Here is an 18,184-nt window from a genome sequence, read left to right on the forward strand (position 1 = left end):
CATTTGTTTGCAGATTGTTTTGCTATAAGGCGTTTATGGGGAATGTATGAGAATTTCAAGGCTTTACGTCGACCTTGGGATGATACGGACAGTTGCTATGGGAACTATTTCTTGTAAGGGGTTAGATTATATTATAGTCTAGTGAACTTTGTATTTTCGTGCCCTTGTTATTTTTTTACAAACATACAAACAAGGGATAGGTACCTATATCAAAAAAGTGGTATTAAACTTATGAACATAATATATTTAAAAAGCACTGGATAGGAACGTTGTGTATGACATGCAGTATGGATGTAAATGAATCGAAGAAAAACGAGAATTGTACCAAGTGGCGTTGCTTGGTCTCTCTGAAAAAAATGCGTTATTTTATCTATCTGGTAATCATCGAGATCATTTTGTAGTTGACCGAAAAATAATAACACGATTATCCAAATTTAATTTCCGAACCTATAACTAAACTATAACGGGTACATTCTGGCACCGATCCATACTGTACATAATAATGTTACGCACTATTAATGTAGCTAATGGATATCACACCGTTTAGTGAGTTTCGGAGCAATAATGCACGAAATTATAGGTTATGAAACTATCAGGATATGTTTTAGTAATTATGAGAGTCAAATTGTTATAGTGAAATGATATGACTTTTGCTAATCTCAAAAGAGTGACGATTGAAGAAGACCTTAGATCATGAAATCGAAAATTAAATTAATACGAGTAAACTAAAATTGCCTTATCCGAAAATCGAATCGCGAATTGTCGCACCTGACCAACTGCTCCAACAACATAAGCAATTAGCCGAGTGGTATAAGGTGATATCTCCCACGCAAGTGGTCGCAGGTTCGAACCCGAGGCAACACACCAATGACTTTTCGAAGTTATGTGTGTATAAGAAATAATTATCACATGCTCCAACGGTGAATGAAAACATCCTGAGGAAATTCAATTCAATTTATTGAGGGCATGCAAAGTCCCCAACCCGTACTTGGCCAGCGTGGTGGACACAAGGCCTAGCCCCCCCTCATTTCGGGAGGAGACCCTTGCCCAGCAGTGGCAGTGGGACATTAATGGGTTAAATTTATTATTATTATTGTATGTCTGTTCATTATCTCGGGACTATGGAGTCCCGGACTTTTTGGCGTGCGTGGGGCCGAAGCCAACACGTAGAGGCCCATTAAGACAGCTTTAATATTCAAACAGTATGTAAGGTGTCACAATCCGGTGACTATCCCTGTCTACACTATAAAATGCACCCAAGGACAGTCACCGGACTGTGTGGGACTATGGCAAAACTAAAGAGAAAAACTACTTGGACTATTGGATGAGGTGCTTATGGACTGGGTAAATAAGAATTTACGGGAACTATGGCGCCTGCCGAAAACAATGTCAATAACATGTAAAAATGGCAGGCGGAGACTTGCCAACTCACAAACTGGGCCACCCTAATCAAGTCGCACGAATAGCAACTAGGGGGCAACAGGGACGTGAGCGGCTGAAGGACGGAGAGGCCTCGCTGGACGTTAAACTCAGATCACTTGCTCCCTGAGGGTCCGGCATCACTGGCCCACTAGCCACTTACGCTCAGCATCCGTCCTCCGAACAGAGTGGGAGCTCTGCTCTCGCGACTCCACTCTGGACAGCCAATGAAGGCAAGCCAGAGGCGTGGGACCGCTTCCTCGTATATTATTATTTATTAGAATAGCTAAAATTTAACATCTAAGAAAAATCACAAAAAACCTTTTAACAACCTTAAAACCGTATTTAAAAACAAATATGTCTTAAACCTCATCAAAACCTTCAAAATAAAAACATCCTTATCAACAAAACACCCACTAAAATACGTTTCTACCCTCATAAAGCATCTGTTTTGTTTTACCGCCAAAAACATTTCAAACGCATTGAAAATGTACGAAAATAAAACTTTTTCCGCGTTTCTCATGATTTACGGCTCAAGAACTAACATCTGGTGCTGCAGTCAGGAAAATAAAGGTATATTAATTATTAGCAGACCCCACGGCTTTGCTCGCGTATAAACTTTCATCCCCTATTTATGCTTCAATAAGGGCAGATTTTTAAAAACCAAGTGTCTGATATATTTTGTAAGGATTGTTTTAAATGACGCTCGCTCTTTGCTCACCACTATGGGAAAAAGTGTATGTGTGTATCCTATATTTAGCCTTATGTCTTCAATTATGTTTGTTTTAATTTTCATCAAAATCGGTAAAGTAATTTACGTACAAAAGCTCAACAGACAGACTTTCGAATTTTTAATAGTAGTATGGATGGCAGCCCATGCTTATGAACAAAAGTTTTGGGAAGAAAATGAACTTTTCTATCGACTTGAAATGGAGTTTTGGATTATACTTTTTGAGGTTCGAAACGGTTATTATGTGCCTATTAGAAATAAGGATGCGAAGTTTTATTGAAAGTGGTTGAATCATATTAATATAGCTTGTGTCTTATGAAATGGAAGTTACGAAATATTGTTTATTATATGGTGTGGTTGGCTTATTCTGTTGTTCAGAGTTTAACATATCACGTTATATTTGAAGGTGCAGACTGAGATATGCTTGAAATCTTTTCGCCTCTTTACGTAACATATAAAGTGATATCTCTATCACTTAAGAAAAGAACTAAAGAGGAATACTCCTCTTCAAAAGCTTGCGTAAATAGTAGTCTTGTAGCCAAAAAATATATGCGTTTATTATTTAGTATAAATTGCACGGTTCGTAATGGCGTTCTTTGGTCTCTACCTGACCCATCAAGAAGAAGTAATTTTACATATGAACGTATATAATGTTTGTATGTATTTTATAAGCTGCACCTGCACGTAATAAAGTCATTGTTCACGTGAATTTCCAAGTCAATTTAAAGTTCTCACGTGTTCCTAAGTTTAGGACGACGCTTGTTCTCAAGTACTTTCTTTCAAAAACTACAAGACACTTCTGCTATGCAAAGTTGTCCTATACTCTTAGTTGTGAAGAATAAATTGAGAATATTTTCAAGAATTCGTTATAATAAGGACCGGGTTCACTACTTTCGGATTAGAGTTGGATAGTTTATTCGTAAGTCTAAGTAATAGCAAAAAAATGTTAATGTTAACTTCAAAGTGGTTTGGTACTTTAATTTATGAGTCTTCAGCTTGCGTGGCAGGTTAATGTCAGCTTAAAAACCTCTTCTTTTTGGTCAAATCCAATTGTTAGGTATTAAGTTATTAAGTTACATAAATAAAATCACGCGTTTCTCCTCTAGAGGTAGGCAGAGTCCAGAGAATGCAACTTATTTCAATCTCTACAAACTTCTTTAGGTTCATTCATATCTATACATCTTGTTATACAGGACCGCTGGTTACTATACCATAAGATATTAAAGGAACTAAAATTTCCGCGAACAGAACTATCAATACGGAAAAACGGTATAAAAATCTCGTAAGAAACTTTAAACACAATTTAATATTTTGTCTGCAAGGCATAAAAAAGAGGAATTGAACGTAGACACTTAATAGTCCTCTCATAGTAGTTTCTGTTTGAATAATTTGAAATAAAAGCAGATTTATGGTGGCGCAGTAAAACTGCAATATGGACGTGGAGCCGTAGACTGCTAGCCAAGTCGAGCGGGCTCTAATTAAGCACTACTGAAGCAAGGATTGAGGCACAAATGGCGCAAAAGAATTTAATTATTTACATTTTAATATTAAGTCATCATTCATTGCAGTTGTTTAATGTTTTAATTCTGGATGTTTCATGGAGAAAAAAAGTACATTCCTTAAAATCTTTTAAGCCTTGTTTGAACGTTCAAGCATGAGCAAATAACATAAGCGTAACATTAAGCAAAATATAAACCCTCTTCGAAAGTCATTGTAGGAATAGAGTGGACAATTTGATAATTTCTGTTTCTAAAATTCATATAAGTTTGCTAAAACATTGTATTAGTAGCGGATAACCTGTGATAAGTGCGGAGCGCTGATGGAAAGGCCTGCAAAAATAGGTACATCTCATTAAAATATATTCCATTTCACAAAACCTATTACACATCAGGCAAAACAACAGCAATACAGATCCCAACTCATTATCCAAAACTTTGTTGCAATAAAAGCCATTAAAAGCAAACAAGGGTATCACAATAATACCGCAAAAGTAACGAAATTAAATTCCATAGGTCTCGTTGTGCCGCTGCTTGCGACGGCCGCTTCGGTGAAAACTTACTTCTCATTATGTGCAACAAACTTAGACGCTGTGAAATACTGAATACTGCCAGATTTTATATTGACGTATGAATAGACTGGCTGATAGTCTTTTTGTAATGGGAAAGTTGAAGAGATAAGAATATGTTTTTACTGTATTTTTATCATATCACGCCAATTATACTCGAAGGCTTCAATAAATGTAAACTAGATCCGTGTTTGTCGTTTAAAATGTTAGTGCAATGAAACTGGATAGAATTTATTGTCAATTTATTGAAACTAATAAAAATCACCACTTTGCCAAACCAGGGAATGAAACCAGAGATCAGTAGTAGTATGCAATTACCACCCCCTAGTCCAAAGACCGTTTAGGAGATACATAGTTTCTGAAAATAACACAACATTTAGCAGTCTCTGTCTCGGGGCAAAGAATTCCGGTCTATTCTACTAGTCCGAATAAGGGGTCCCATCACGGGAAGACATCGAAAATGTCGTTATGGAAAACCAGGCTCCCTAAAATCGAGATGTCTAACATCACTGGTCATTCCAGTCTTCTACAATTATATCTATAAACACAATCGATTAGTCCACACCTTCTTGTTCTCGAATAATGTAGGTATTTGTTACGGCGACCGCACGACTTAGTGCTGTTAATTCTCGAGGCAAAGTGACAAGTGATGTATACGTGTGGTACGTCGCTTAATGTAGTGTGAGGGTTTCTTGTACGTCATTAGTGAGTTTTAGTAGTAATTTTGTGAGTCTTGTAAGCCTAGAAGGGACGGTTACATCGTTAAGTATAGTTTTGTGTTAGGCTTTTTTATCGGTTGCATACATTAAAAGAAAAACTCAAAAATTTTTCTTTACATACAAAATATCATGCCTTTATCTCACGGGGAAGGCAAATAAATTCTTCGTATTGTACTGGTTTTTATTTCGAGGAAAAATCTTAACAATACCGTTTAAAAAGAAATGTACTACAAACTTGCTTTGATCATAACATTTTGCACGTCAAAGTTGAAAACATTATTTCTTTCAAAATAGTTCATAGTACAAACCCTCATAATCCATAGCCAGAATCACTTCAAATACTTTAAAGCTTATCTTTAAGTATTCACAAAGGAGTATTCCTAGTCATAAGATGAGCTGAGCTTCTCTAATAGGTAGAGATCTTAAGAAAACAAAACCGCTTAGCAACAGCTGATCCAATACTACATTCCTATTCTCTCTTATTGACCTACTCCCGTACATAGAACGCATACAAAACAGACATAAAGGGGCATTCACACGTCGTAATTTATACGCGCGTTTATGGCACTGTAAATGGCCGAGAAGCTGACTGTTGCGTTGTGAAACAAACGCCTAAGCGAAGCGAGATAAGATGCGCGTTTTACAAACGTTCGAATTATAACTGATTTTTTAACCATGTATGAATGTTTTATAATACGTACATATTCAATACATGTACATATCTTCGAGTTGTTTTATATGTTAGTCATAAGGTTAACTGCCTCTGTGGCGCTGTCGGTAGTATATGCGACTGCGGTGCGAGAGGTCTCGGGTTCGAATCCTGGATCGGGCCAAAAAGTATTTTCTGTTAAGAATTTCTTAAAGATTGCCCGGAGTTAGGAAGTTGAGGTCGAAGACCTCCGTGCCTCGGAGAGCACGTAAAGCCGTCGGTCCTGCGCCTGACCTCTCACTGGTCGTGTCGGTTATCCGTCCCACCAAACTATGAGAGTGATGGAATAGAGAGTGTACCTGTGTATTGTGCACACACTTGGACACTATAAACAAAGTCCTGCACAGATGGCCAGTTTCAATGAAACTGACCGCCGTAGCCGTATATCGGCTAGGAGGACATTATTATTATTATAAGGTGCTCCTACACAGCAGTTACATAACGTTATACAACATGTGTAACACGATAACAAAACATTTTTAAAACAAATTTCTTTAAAAACAAATGTTACAAGTCAGTTTCTAACGTAACGTACGCACCTATACAATGTGGTATCGGTCAGTTTGCGTTCACAATAAGCGCAACTTGCACCAAAACGTTTGAAAATCTCAGGTAAAAATGCATGGTCGTTTGAATTCAATTTTAATATTATAAAGTGCTTCATGAGCCGTAGTCAGTGTATTTACGTATTTCGAATTTTTTGACTGCCACTAAAACGTAGTAAACGCGTGTTTAAGCGTTTCAAAAACGCGTCGTGTGAAAAAACCTTTACGTTTAACGCGTTCCCGGTCACTATCGATGAAATATTTACTGCTAGCCGTTTTAGTGGCAGCACCAGTTACATTGATTTCCCTCGGGACTCGTAACTTTTTCACAGATATTACATCACCTAATTTTATTGGGAACTCTATTGATGAAAGTTTAAAGTAGGTTTCATTGTAGGTTCTGTTTCACTACTAGGTTTTAGATGTTAATCGGATTGTTTACTTTTATGGAATTAGGGAAGAATGTCTTTGGTACGAATTTGCTTTTTGTTGCTATATTGAGAGTGCATTAATAACTTTCTAGGAAATACTTATTTTATCGTACTGAAAGTGTATGAAATACATCATCTTTTCAAAATTTACAATGTAAGTCCCATGTTATAGCCTTTTGTTTTATACCAGGCACGTGACCAAACTCCGGTAAAATTGAGAACTATTTTAATTTAATTAGAAAAGAGGACGATTTGCTCGACATGCGAATCGAACTTAAGACGTCGTGATTGTATTTGTTCTGTCACCGTCCTTGTAATTAACCGCAACATTCTACAAATGTAAAAGCAAATTCATGTCTATAAAAGAGTCTCTGTCCAAAAATACAAAGCTCCAATAAAATAAACCTAAAAATATAAGTATCGTACTCCATTTTTAGCCTCAAACAACTGCCAAGAATAATCCTAGCAAACTTCAATTTATTAAAACTTTTTTCTCTGTAACTTTTCCTTGTACTGTTAGTGTCGTTTAAACCTGTAGAGATGGCGATAACGAGAGATAACCATCACTAAAACTTTAGTTTTTTTGACAACTTTGTTAAGTGTTTTTTTTGTGAAAAGTTTTTCGGCATGTTGGTATTTTTTCGTATTGTTCACGTAAGGGATATGTATGATGTGTTGTATTTTTGCTGAGTTCGTGTTATATTCTTTAATATGATATCTTTTGTGATGCTATAAGATATTAATACTAATATTAAGATTTTGTATCACTTCTTTTTAATTATAATACAGACTAGTCGTTAGGTTGCAGGTGATATAAAGCTTTTTACCTTATCAAAATTACCAGTGTGTTACTTATTAAGACAGCATATACGTATATTTGAATAGACTAACCGATTCTTTAGCCATGGCTTCTTAAATAAAAGTCAAAAATTTAAATAAATTTATGACTCTGTTTTCTACAATATATTTAGCAACTTTACTTCAATAAGTTTTTTCAATATTCTACAACAGCTTTTTTCGTATTACAAAAGATAATATCATAGGCTACCTCATAGAATAAATAATAAAAGTAGTAACACTAGAACAATCCCTTTAGGGCAGTTAAGTTTGATAGGAAAATCACTTCTTATTTTAAGTTAGTATGTGAGCAAATTGGGTTTTGGGAACGTATAAAAGAATAAATAAAATTAGAAAAAGTATTGTACAAGTATTTTCACAATAAGGTTTAGTGAATGTCGAGGGTTCGGTTCCAGGATTATTCTTATTTTCTTTAATTTTATCAATTAACTTGTGTAATATTCTACAATACCCGTGGTCTGTATTTTCATCAATATAGTAAAACATTTTATTAAAATATACATGATGAGTGCTTGCATGAAAGTAATGTATCAACGAATAAACAAATATAGATATGTGTAATTATAAAACAGTGAAAGAACTATTGGGGAAGAATTACTCTTAAAAAATGGAAAATAATACAGCTTTAAAAAGTATTGCGTATATAGATGTACCTATAAACACTCCTAAATAATAGCAAAAAAATCACAAATCCTGCCATTTCATTGTATTGAAAAAAAAATACATTTCCATACCCCTTATTGAGATTTATCACGCAGGTGCCATATAAAGCATGACGTCATCAGAACCACCGCACTATGCACTGGAAACATTCTAATTTCAACCTTATTCCTTTACAATAAGGTGTATTGATTGTTCTGTAAAGGTGTTGATAAGTTTGTAGAGGAAACAAAAGCTATTGAAATATGAAAAGTTGACGAATAAAGAAAGTTGTTTTGGATTGTAATGTGGACAGTGTTGTGTCCAGATTTTGGAGGGGTAGGGTTGGGATATAAATAGAAGTGATATTGAGATGTAACCAGGGAAACAAATGTGACATATTACAGTTTGAATGAATTCACTAAGTTTTCATGCAACATAAAGTAGATATTTTTAAGTTAAAAGACATTAAAATTGATATCTTTTCATTTTTCTGTATGTTGTGATTCTCGTTGTATGTTGTTTTGTGGGAAACTTACTATCATTCAAATTACATCTGGTTCAAGGACAGTAAAATAGTTTTACCATTACCGTATTTCAGTTTCATAACGGATAGCGAGTAAACTGCAATCACACATTGTTAAAAAAAAATACAGGCATATCAAGTATATTTTAAGTAATATAGAAATAAAACATAACATACCTCTACATAACTGTTAAAATAGATAATAGAAGAATAATTAAAAGTAAAATCGCAAGTGCCCAAGTCTTACAAAGTTGACTTGTTTAGAAGTATTTTCTACAAAGTCTCAAGATTATGAGAGCAAGCGATTTTATGACAAGATTATTAATATTTGCTTCTTATATTTCTTTCGTTATAAGGTCATATATTTACATCGCAAAATAATTACTTTTTATAAACTTGTGGTCATGCAGGGTTCGATAATTAGTTATGCAGTAAATATTGTGGGTTTCACTCCCACAAAGAATACAATGTATAATGCAAAGAACACAAATTATATTATATTACTTAAGTTCATTTGTAGTGACCATAAACCAACGTAACAATTATAATTTTTCGGCAATTTGTAACCAAATGATAACTGCCCTCAAGCCGCTTCCGCTTTTCATTTTCACCATACAACTAAAATAATCTTCTTCCCATCTTAAACCAATCAATATAGACCTTTCTACTGTTCTATCATTGAAGAAAAATACCTACAATTTGATTTTAAAATCTATATTTCAGAGGCCAAATTATACTGGTCTTTAATATAGTCTAGGTCAAAATTGTTTTTGCCCAGTACTTTGTCTAGGCATTCTGTTAGCAGTAATTGTCTTTAAGTTTAGGCTTAAGATTTAAGCTAGCCTAAACGTGTTTCTGTATCGAATATTTTAGCATAAATTTGTTTCTGTCCTTGAATTTTGTAAACTACGGCGGGTAGATAAGGAGTATTTACTGCTTTTCAATTTTGAAAAGGTAAAATGTAGTTGTGTTTTATTTGCTTTGGATAACGTTTAAAGCAGACAATGAACAGTCAAGTAAGTAAACATTTTGTTTTTAGTTTTTTAGGTCTATACAATACTAGCTGACCCGCGCAACTTCGCTTGCGTCACATAAGAGAGACATAATTTTCCCCGTTTTTGTAACATTTTTCACTGGTACTCTGCTCCTATTGGTCGTAGCGTGATGATATATAGCCTAAAGCCTTCCTCGATAGATGGGCTATCTAACACTGAAATAATTTTTCGAATCGGACCAGTAGTTCCTGAGATTAGCGCGTTCAAACAAACAAACAAACAAACAAACAATCAAACAAACAAACTCTTCAGCTTTATAATATTTCTATACAATATTAATTACTAATATCGTTAAATCCTGACAAGAAATTTTCTTTTACCCGAGGCTGCAGAAGTTGTTTGGAATATTTTTTTTTTTTATATAATTTTATTTATTTAAAAGTAGCTTAAAACTAAATACATATTAAACTCGCCAAACATATGTTTAACGGCGAGATACGCTCTTATCATATATGCTACATCTATTACAAAACAATTTGAAATTACAGTCTAAAACTACGTATACTCAACTTAAATACAAATATAATATCCAAAGCATCAACAAACAGATAATTTACCTTACATCCATAACAATAATATTTTATATATGTATATATTTTTACTCTAAAAGGACATCTTTTAGTTTCTTCTTAAGACTATTATAACTAACTTTAGGAACTTCTCTCAATAAATCTATATTATTAAAAACTGAAGGTATTATATACTTATTTGTTCTTTGGCCGTAATAATTAGTTACCTTTGGTTTCACAAGTTTCTGTTCCCTGACTCTTCTCGTATTGTATTTAATACATAAGTTATAGTATTTATATATAAGTGTGATTAGTAAATCACACTTATGAATTAACATTTGATTAATTTAACAGCTCAGCTATGAATGTATTATACATACATAATATACTTCTATCATATAATAATATTGTTCAAGATTACATGAACGTAGGTACCTGTTCTAATAAAAGTCTCGAACTTCTACCCAAACATCAATCTACCTCTATACCTATAATCATACGTAATACTATACCAACACTACCAAAACCCATTTACCATTAATAATCATTCAAACTTTATCTATTACCCATTTAACGCGGTTCTTCGGTTATAGTAATATTAAAACCACCATGAAATATGCCGTACAATCTTTGTGCCAGATATAAATGGTGTTAATAGAAATAATGGGAAAAGAGATGGTTCGGAACGAAGGAAATTTGATGGAATTCCGGTCGAAATATTGTTTTGGTGTAATAATAATGATCATGTGTTATGTTGTCTTTTTTTATGTTTTAGGTACAAGTGGCCAGACCCGGCTTTACTCAGGTAAATATAATTTAATATCATTAGGCAACTCACAAGGTCGTCTCATTTCAAACAAAGCAGAGTTTGTATTATGGTAACCAGACAATTGATAAACATAGTTATATAATTCTAAATACAAACTAATATAGATAAATAAACAACAAGGTTCAGAAGAGTCACGGTAACCGCTGTGCCAATCGTGCAGTAAAAAAAGTGTTTTAACATTCAAACCTTCTTTGGAAATTGCAAAATTCTTTGGGAATTGGTGAAAACCATATAAAAAATGTTTAAACCACTTTTAGTCTGTTGTGGATAGACAAACAGACGGTATATGCGCTTAGGCTGAGCGGATATTTGCCTATTTGTCTATTTTTGTGTATGTTTCTGCAAACCAATGTATCAATTTATTGAAATGCCAATATTCCAATTACAAGCTATAAATCTCTTCCAAGCAACCTTTAATTTATATCTAGAAACTAAATAAATATTTATTTCACAATTATTCAGTGCTACTGAAATAACAATGGATCTAATACAAGAACAGTGTTTGTGTTGTATCGGAATGAGAACAAATGTGATTAGAGTTCAATGATCTCTAGGCAAGTGATACTTCAAGTTGTAATAGAATTTAGCCTGTATTTCATTGGGTATAGACGTTAATTTAGTTCAGTAGAATAAAAGCTGGTGTCTGTTCAAATAGATACGTGTAATAAGTTATTAATATAGTAAAATTTTGATGATAAGCATTTTATTGAAATGTGTAGTTAAGTTTATTAAGTGCTAGCTTTTACCCGCGACTTCGTCCGCCGCCTGAATTTTCCCATGGAAATGCGTAATTTTCCCGGAGTAAAAAGTAGCCTATGTCCTTTCTCGGGTATCAAAATATCTCCATACCAAATTTCATGCAAATTAGTTCAGTAGTTTAGGCTTGATTGAGTAACAGACAGACAGACAGACAGAGTTACTTTCGCATTTATAATATTAGTATGGATTACTAAATTGGCAAATATGTCTCTCCTCGTAGTTGTATTTTGAATATAACCTGACATAAACTTTAAGTTTATAATTTAACATTGACGTTACTATCTGCCAGGTAGAGTGAATATTACTAGTACTAATATTCGAAAACAACTATCAAAACCTGATAAGCTATGAAACAGGCTCTGAATTTATCAAATCTATCTAAAATCAGTTAGTTAAGGTAGAACATTAACCTGCGTACTAAATAATATCTTACTAAGTTGGCCAATTTGCTCGCCAAGTGATATATTACGTCACGATCCTAAGATTATAGAAATCCCATTCATTATAGAGATTTATTGGCTCAACAAGGACAATAGGACTAAATTGGACCGTTTTGGAATACTGATTTTGACGATATTTGAATATATCAGTAGCGAAATTCTCTACAATCGGTACTGTCAAGCATCGTGAGTTTGACATTTAAAACGTACTGCCAAAATAGTTCTTACGGAGTCCGGTACAGGCGCTGAACAGATAATGTGTAAAATTAATCCATAGCTAGCTGGTTGTTGGTAGTCGATATTATAAGGGAATCCGGCTACTGAGATTTAGTTTAAGTATTATGACAATTTAATCGCTAAAGAAGATGACATTAATAAACCACGTAAGAATCTGCATCTATCGATAGTCTAATAAGTAGTAATTATGATATCGCAAATCATAGCGTAACGTTTTCGGTACCTGAGTTGTAAAATAAATAGATAGATTATTTTCGACAGTTATTTATTTTTCCAGTACTGCTATTTTTAAAAGTTTTCTTTTAAAACGTACACCTTTACCACATTTTATATAATATTGTTTAAATCAGCATTAAAAAGAGTTTCAGGCATACCTCTATTTGGATTTATATAATTTCCTAACCAGCTACAGCCCATTTCGAAAACAAGAACCAGTACTACACAGATATCCCGGTGTGCATACCGCTGTAGATGCCGTGACGTCACAATGCGAGCCCCGCAAGCCTCACGCCGCAACCGCTAGAACTATTTCACGCTCTCTCCAGGAATTTGGATACATTACCTCTCTTAATGAGTTGGCAATCTTATGGACGATTCCTAAGTTAGTTTGTGGGTTGTATGAATGTAACCTAATTTAATACTATGATTTTAAAAATGAGAGTTTGATAGTGCCCGGTAAATGAAAACAGGTTCGCCCCTATTACAGACATACATTGTTAGTGGCTAAACGTGGATGTGTTATATACACCTCTGCCTAAATCCTCGGTTAAAACCGGCGTAATATTAGGATATTATTATGAATGTAGAAGTCGTTTTGTAGGTTACACAATTAACGCATTCCTTGTAATAGAATACCGGTGCATTGCTATAATGTCAAAATTATAATTAAATATGCAGTGGCATACTAGACTGGACTGTTTCCGAATAAAATATAGAGTTAAAGTAAAAGCTATTTTCATAACAAGAAGTAAAGAGAATACGTCGAGAATATGCGCTGTTGTCAGAATTGCTGTCAATTTTCAATTTCTGATAATCCTGTAGGCCAACTTTCGCTCTCCAAGGCGCTGTCTCCACGGGCGAGAGAATCGCGACGAGTCCGCCCTTGTATCGTCGGACAATCTCCACGAACGAGCGATAATTCCGCCGCGTATCGTCGCGAGCCCGCGTTTTCCTTGTTTAAAAAGCTTGTCGAAACAAGAGGCAACATTGAAAACAAATGACGCTGACGCGGACTCGCTGCTTGTCGCGGCCGACTAGCGACGATGTATTGACGTTTCGCACGCTCGTTGACACTCGTCGTATCGCGGCGATATTATCGCCGCGTTGAGACGGTTCCATAGAGAGTGTATAGAAATACGTGGCACGACGATAATATCGCCGCGATTCTCTCGCCCGTGGAGACAGCGCCCAAATCGACATTTTGTAAACGAGCAGAACAATAAGTTTCATTACTCTACTTTTTACATTAAATACGAGCGCATAGGTAAGTTGGCAGTAACAGCATAAGTATAATATTCTTGTACTATAAATAAAACAACTAAAATATTGAATATCATTGGACAACTCACACACGGTCATTTGATTCCAAACTAGGCAGAGCTTGTACTATGGTAACCAAATAACTGATAAACATACTGATATACTTCTAAATACATACTTATATAGATACATTAACATCCAGGCTCAGAACAAGTACTCGTGCTCATCACACAAAGATTTGTCCCGGGTGGGATTCGAACCCACCACACGCGGCGCTACGGTTGTTGCGCCGAGGTGACCGCTTAAACCACTGCGCCAAACGTACAGTTGAGCAATGGAATATTTTTCTCTCTAATATTAGTTTTACGTCGAATAAAAGTAGTGCCTACCGCTCACTACATTATACTATCATTACAAATTCTTTTGTAATTCTCCATGAAACAGCACATCCAAAATCAACCCTTACACCCTCGACCTCTCCCTAACAAACAAATCACGGTACACAAGACCGAATCTCTAGAAACGGGTCAATTTGACCCCTATTTAATTGTTACGCTTCACATGACCCGACGCATTGAACGTGTTACCTTTTTTTTGTCCTAATCAGTATTGACTTTGCGTCTCAGATGGGAAGATTTTCTCTCAGAATTAAGGGCTTTTGGCTGCTTGAGGGGTTAAGTTGGTGTTCGAAGAATTTTGGCCGCTTTCATTAGTTATTGAGCCAGTTGGGTTTCGAGCCGTGATTAAATTGTTTTTTTGGTAAATAGTGAAAAGAATGAGAGCTTTTTGGCATACTGATGAAAAATGTAGTTTACGAAAGTCAACGACATCGTTTTAGAACAAGTAATATTAATTTCATGATATTTTTTAGACGCGAAACTTATATGGTGATCACATATATACACAATAGTTACAATAGGTAGTACATACTAGTAGCCTGCATCCTTTCAATGCAATGATTCTGATTATGCAAAAGCTCAACAACTATAACGAATTGTTTCCTAAAGAAAATATTTTCATCAAAAGTAACTGGAAAAAGAATTTCCGTCCTTCGTAATTGCTACGATTTTTATCACTACAGTTATAGTCTTACAACCTACACTCCCATCGGATTACACCATTAAATAAAACGCTTACAAAATTCTTTTCTATATTTTGTCTCATTTTCCAATAATTTGGTATTCTAGTTTGCGCTTCAGATGAATGGCTATAATGATTTTATAGGCACTGGGTGTTTGATTTATCGCGATGGTATTACGATCGGGGAGATGCGTGCCGAATTTAAGATTAAGTACTTAGTGGTCGGATAGAATCTGGTGATGCCTACGGAATATTTTACTTCCTGATTTTAGTACTTTAGGTTTACAAATGATTCACAATTTTGTTTAAATCTTGTTTTTTTATAGTTTGGTGGTTATAGTCTCATCTCAGTAGTTGTAACGTCGAAATCAAGAAAACTTGAACTGCTTTTGAAGATCTATAAGGATATTTTATCCCCCATTAATTGACTTGCAGCTTATTATGATATCAATTTAGAAAAAGACACGACGCACTACATTTTAATTATTATTATATGCCCATACGATTCCATTGCTGTGCACAAGCCTTCCCCATAGCTTTTTACTCAAGTCTGTTGTTAGTGGGAATGGTTAACTTCTCTTTCGATTGTACTACATAGTTGCTAACAAATCATCGCTGTGCAGAAATTATCAACTACGATAAACAATACTCAGGATTATGGTTTAGTAAAAATAAGCACCAAAAACAGCATTATCTTTTGCTAAACAAAATTTGATATAAAATTTAGGCAGACATAACATCATTAAATACAATTTACATCAAATCAGCTCGGAATAGATCATCCTACGCTTAACAATACGAGGAAACTCGGTCGAAGTTGATATATTCCGAGAATTAAAGTACAAAACACATACGGTGCTGTTGCGAGAGTAGACGTGAGTATAGACTGCGTCAAATTACTTTGTATGTGTGAATATAGCAACGAGCTACTGCAAATGCATGTAATATACATGCATTTGCAGCAGCTCGGTGTATGTCGGAGCGTCAAGGTTTAACTAGGATTTTGTTATCATTTGATTTTAATTGTAACGAACATAGCTCGATTTTCTACAAATATCGACTACGGACAACCGGCTAAATATCGGGAAATTTTGTACGGAAATCTAATCAGCGGCTCTAACGGCCGTCGTACGAACTATTTTAAATGTCGAACTCTCGACACTCGACAGTACCGACTGTAAAAAATCACGCTACTGAACCTGCGTCCACGTTGCGCTTGACGATAATAAACCGCGCAGTCGACGCGCTGAAAACGCTCTCCTTGTCAGTATGTATCAAGCTTAAGGGTCACAAATCAACTTGCTAATGAGTCCCGACACCTGTAGCCGAAAATAGTGTCACCCACGCCAGTATACTCATTGATTAAAGCCTACGTTTATCTATTTAATTACTATTGAACATGCAATAGCCATTAACAATGTTCGAATTATCGGAATTCGGTAATATATTTACAGAGCTGACCTTGAAAAAGGATTGTTAAACAGACTGATCTGATCTGACGCGTGCTGATGTTTGAGGTACAAAGGTACTTTTACAAGGTACCATTGAGAACCATATCAACTGCGGATGTTAGACACTGAAATATTTTTTTTTATCAAAATACTGTTAACTTCTTGATTCCGAACTGACTTCTTAATTTCTGATTCGGGAATTTAGCGTTAGCTCATAATCTTTGCAACTTTGGACCAATACGAAAAAAAACGTCCTTACTCAGGGTCGCTGATAAGTTTGCCGGATAATTTTTCTCGATATAAACTTCAATGTAGATGGTCGAAAGCGGTAGGAATCACCCTTCTGACGTTTGACGCCTGCTCCTATCATAGAAAAAAGGTAAAAATAAATTCCCTATTTAAGTATAGTACTGAATGGTTAATGTTTATTCAGCAAAGAGCTCGGTCGGAATGAATTATTCACGGCCTTAGGCGGGTGTACAATGAAATCTGCCCTTAAGATTGTGATTTGGGTTATGAGAGAAAGCGAGCAATGAATGGAGTCTTGTAATCAAATTACCTTATTGTTTCTGATTGAAACTTTGCGTATGAATGGGAGTAGACTGTTTCGCTGTTTAGGTGCTTGTGTCCCTATTTCGAACGAAGCTTTAATATTTGAAAGTTATTCTTGGCAAGATAGAGTCTAATTTTAATACAGCAATATTTTTGTAAGGTTGTCAATATGGTGTAGAAGCTTATCATCTCTTCTGAAAAAAAGTTTCTGCTGTCAAGTTAGACTTCAAAAACAATGAGATGGCAATTGAAAGTAAGATACTATAAAAAAATATAGCTATAGACCGAGAACTGCAGATCATTGAAGATTGCAGACGTAGCAGTAACAACACAACTTATTTTTTATTGGGTCTTCTTTTCTGAGCTGTCTTTACAACCGACACCGGCTTTTTACTTATTTTTCAAAGCATGGAGACAATCAGTTCAAGTACCACTATGCGGTTTCACATCTATTCAATAACCGCACCGAGCGTTGCTTAACCCACTGATCGTTTACCGACCGGTGAGCGTAATAGGCTATAAGCAATGACAAAAGGAATAACCGCTTCTCCTAATCCACTATAACCAAGTCTTGCGGTCCTGAAATGAAATCTACCCGTAAAACCTTTACTCTTAACACAAGTAAAACATATTTAGAGGTTCATATTTGTTTGTGTTATGAGTCAAAGGTTTAAGTACGGGGTAAATTAAATACTTATCAAGTAGATAAAGGTTGAATGTTGGATGTTATTGTGGAGTGGAAGGTGAAGATTATGCTCGTTTGCGGTGGACACAAATGTACGTGAGTAATTTGTTGACAGTTTTATAATTTGTTGTGGTTTTTCTTTTTGTTTTTGTAATGTGTTAACATTTTGTTAGGATTTGTTCATATTGTATTTTTATTTAGTTTTTATATTTCTTTATAATAGTAAACACACACATACACACAAAGTATACACGAAAGTGTATGCTAAGGTGTATATAAAATTGTGATATACAACCAGACCCAAAACAATTATTTGTGGATCGCAGAAATTATTTTTCCGTATGGAAACCGAGCCCACGACCTCCCGACCAAATGGTCGCGACCTAAACCATTGCGCCACGGAGGCAATCAAGGAGCTCATTGTCATATACCACAATTGAAAATATTTTAAATAAAAATATAAGTAC

The 18,184-nt window shown here is 35.0% G+C and overlaps 1 long non-coding RNA gene across 1 annotated transcript in view; it reads left to right on the top strand.

The window, feature by feature from the left end:
* Positions 1–18,184, top strand: part of LOC142977793 (uncharacterized) — a 236,264-nt gene that overhangs the window by 202,973 nt on the left and 15,107 nt on the right. The window contains exon 3 of the long non-coding RNA XR_012959724.1: positions 10,981–11,010. This is a non-coding gene — a long non-coding RNA (uncharacterized LOC142977793). The remainder of the gene's footprint in view (positions 1–10,980; positions 11,011–18,184) is intronic.

This window comes from Anticarsia gemmatalis, chromosome 13 (assembly GCF_050436995.1).
Source record: "Anticarsia gemmatalis isolate Benzon Research Colony breed Stoneville strain chromosome 13, ilAntGemm2 primary, whole genome shotgun sequence".
NCBI classification, from domain to species: domain Eukaryota; kingdom Metazoa; phylum Arthropoda; class Insecta; order Lepidoptera; family Erebidae; genus Anticarsia; species Anticarsia gemmatalis.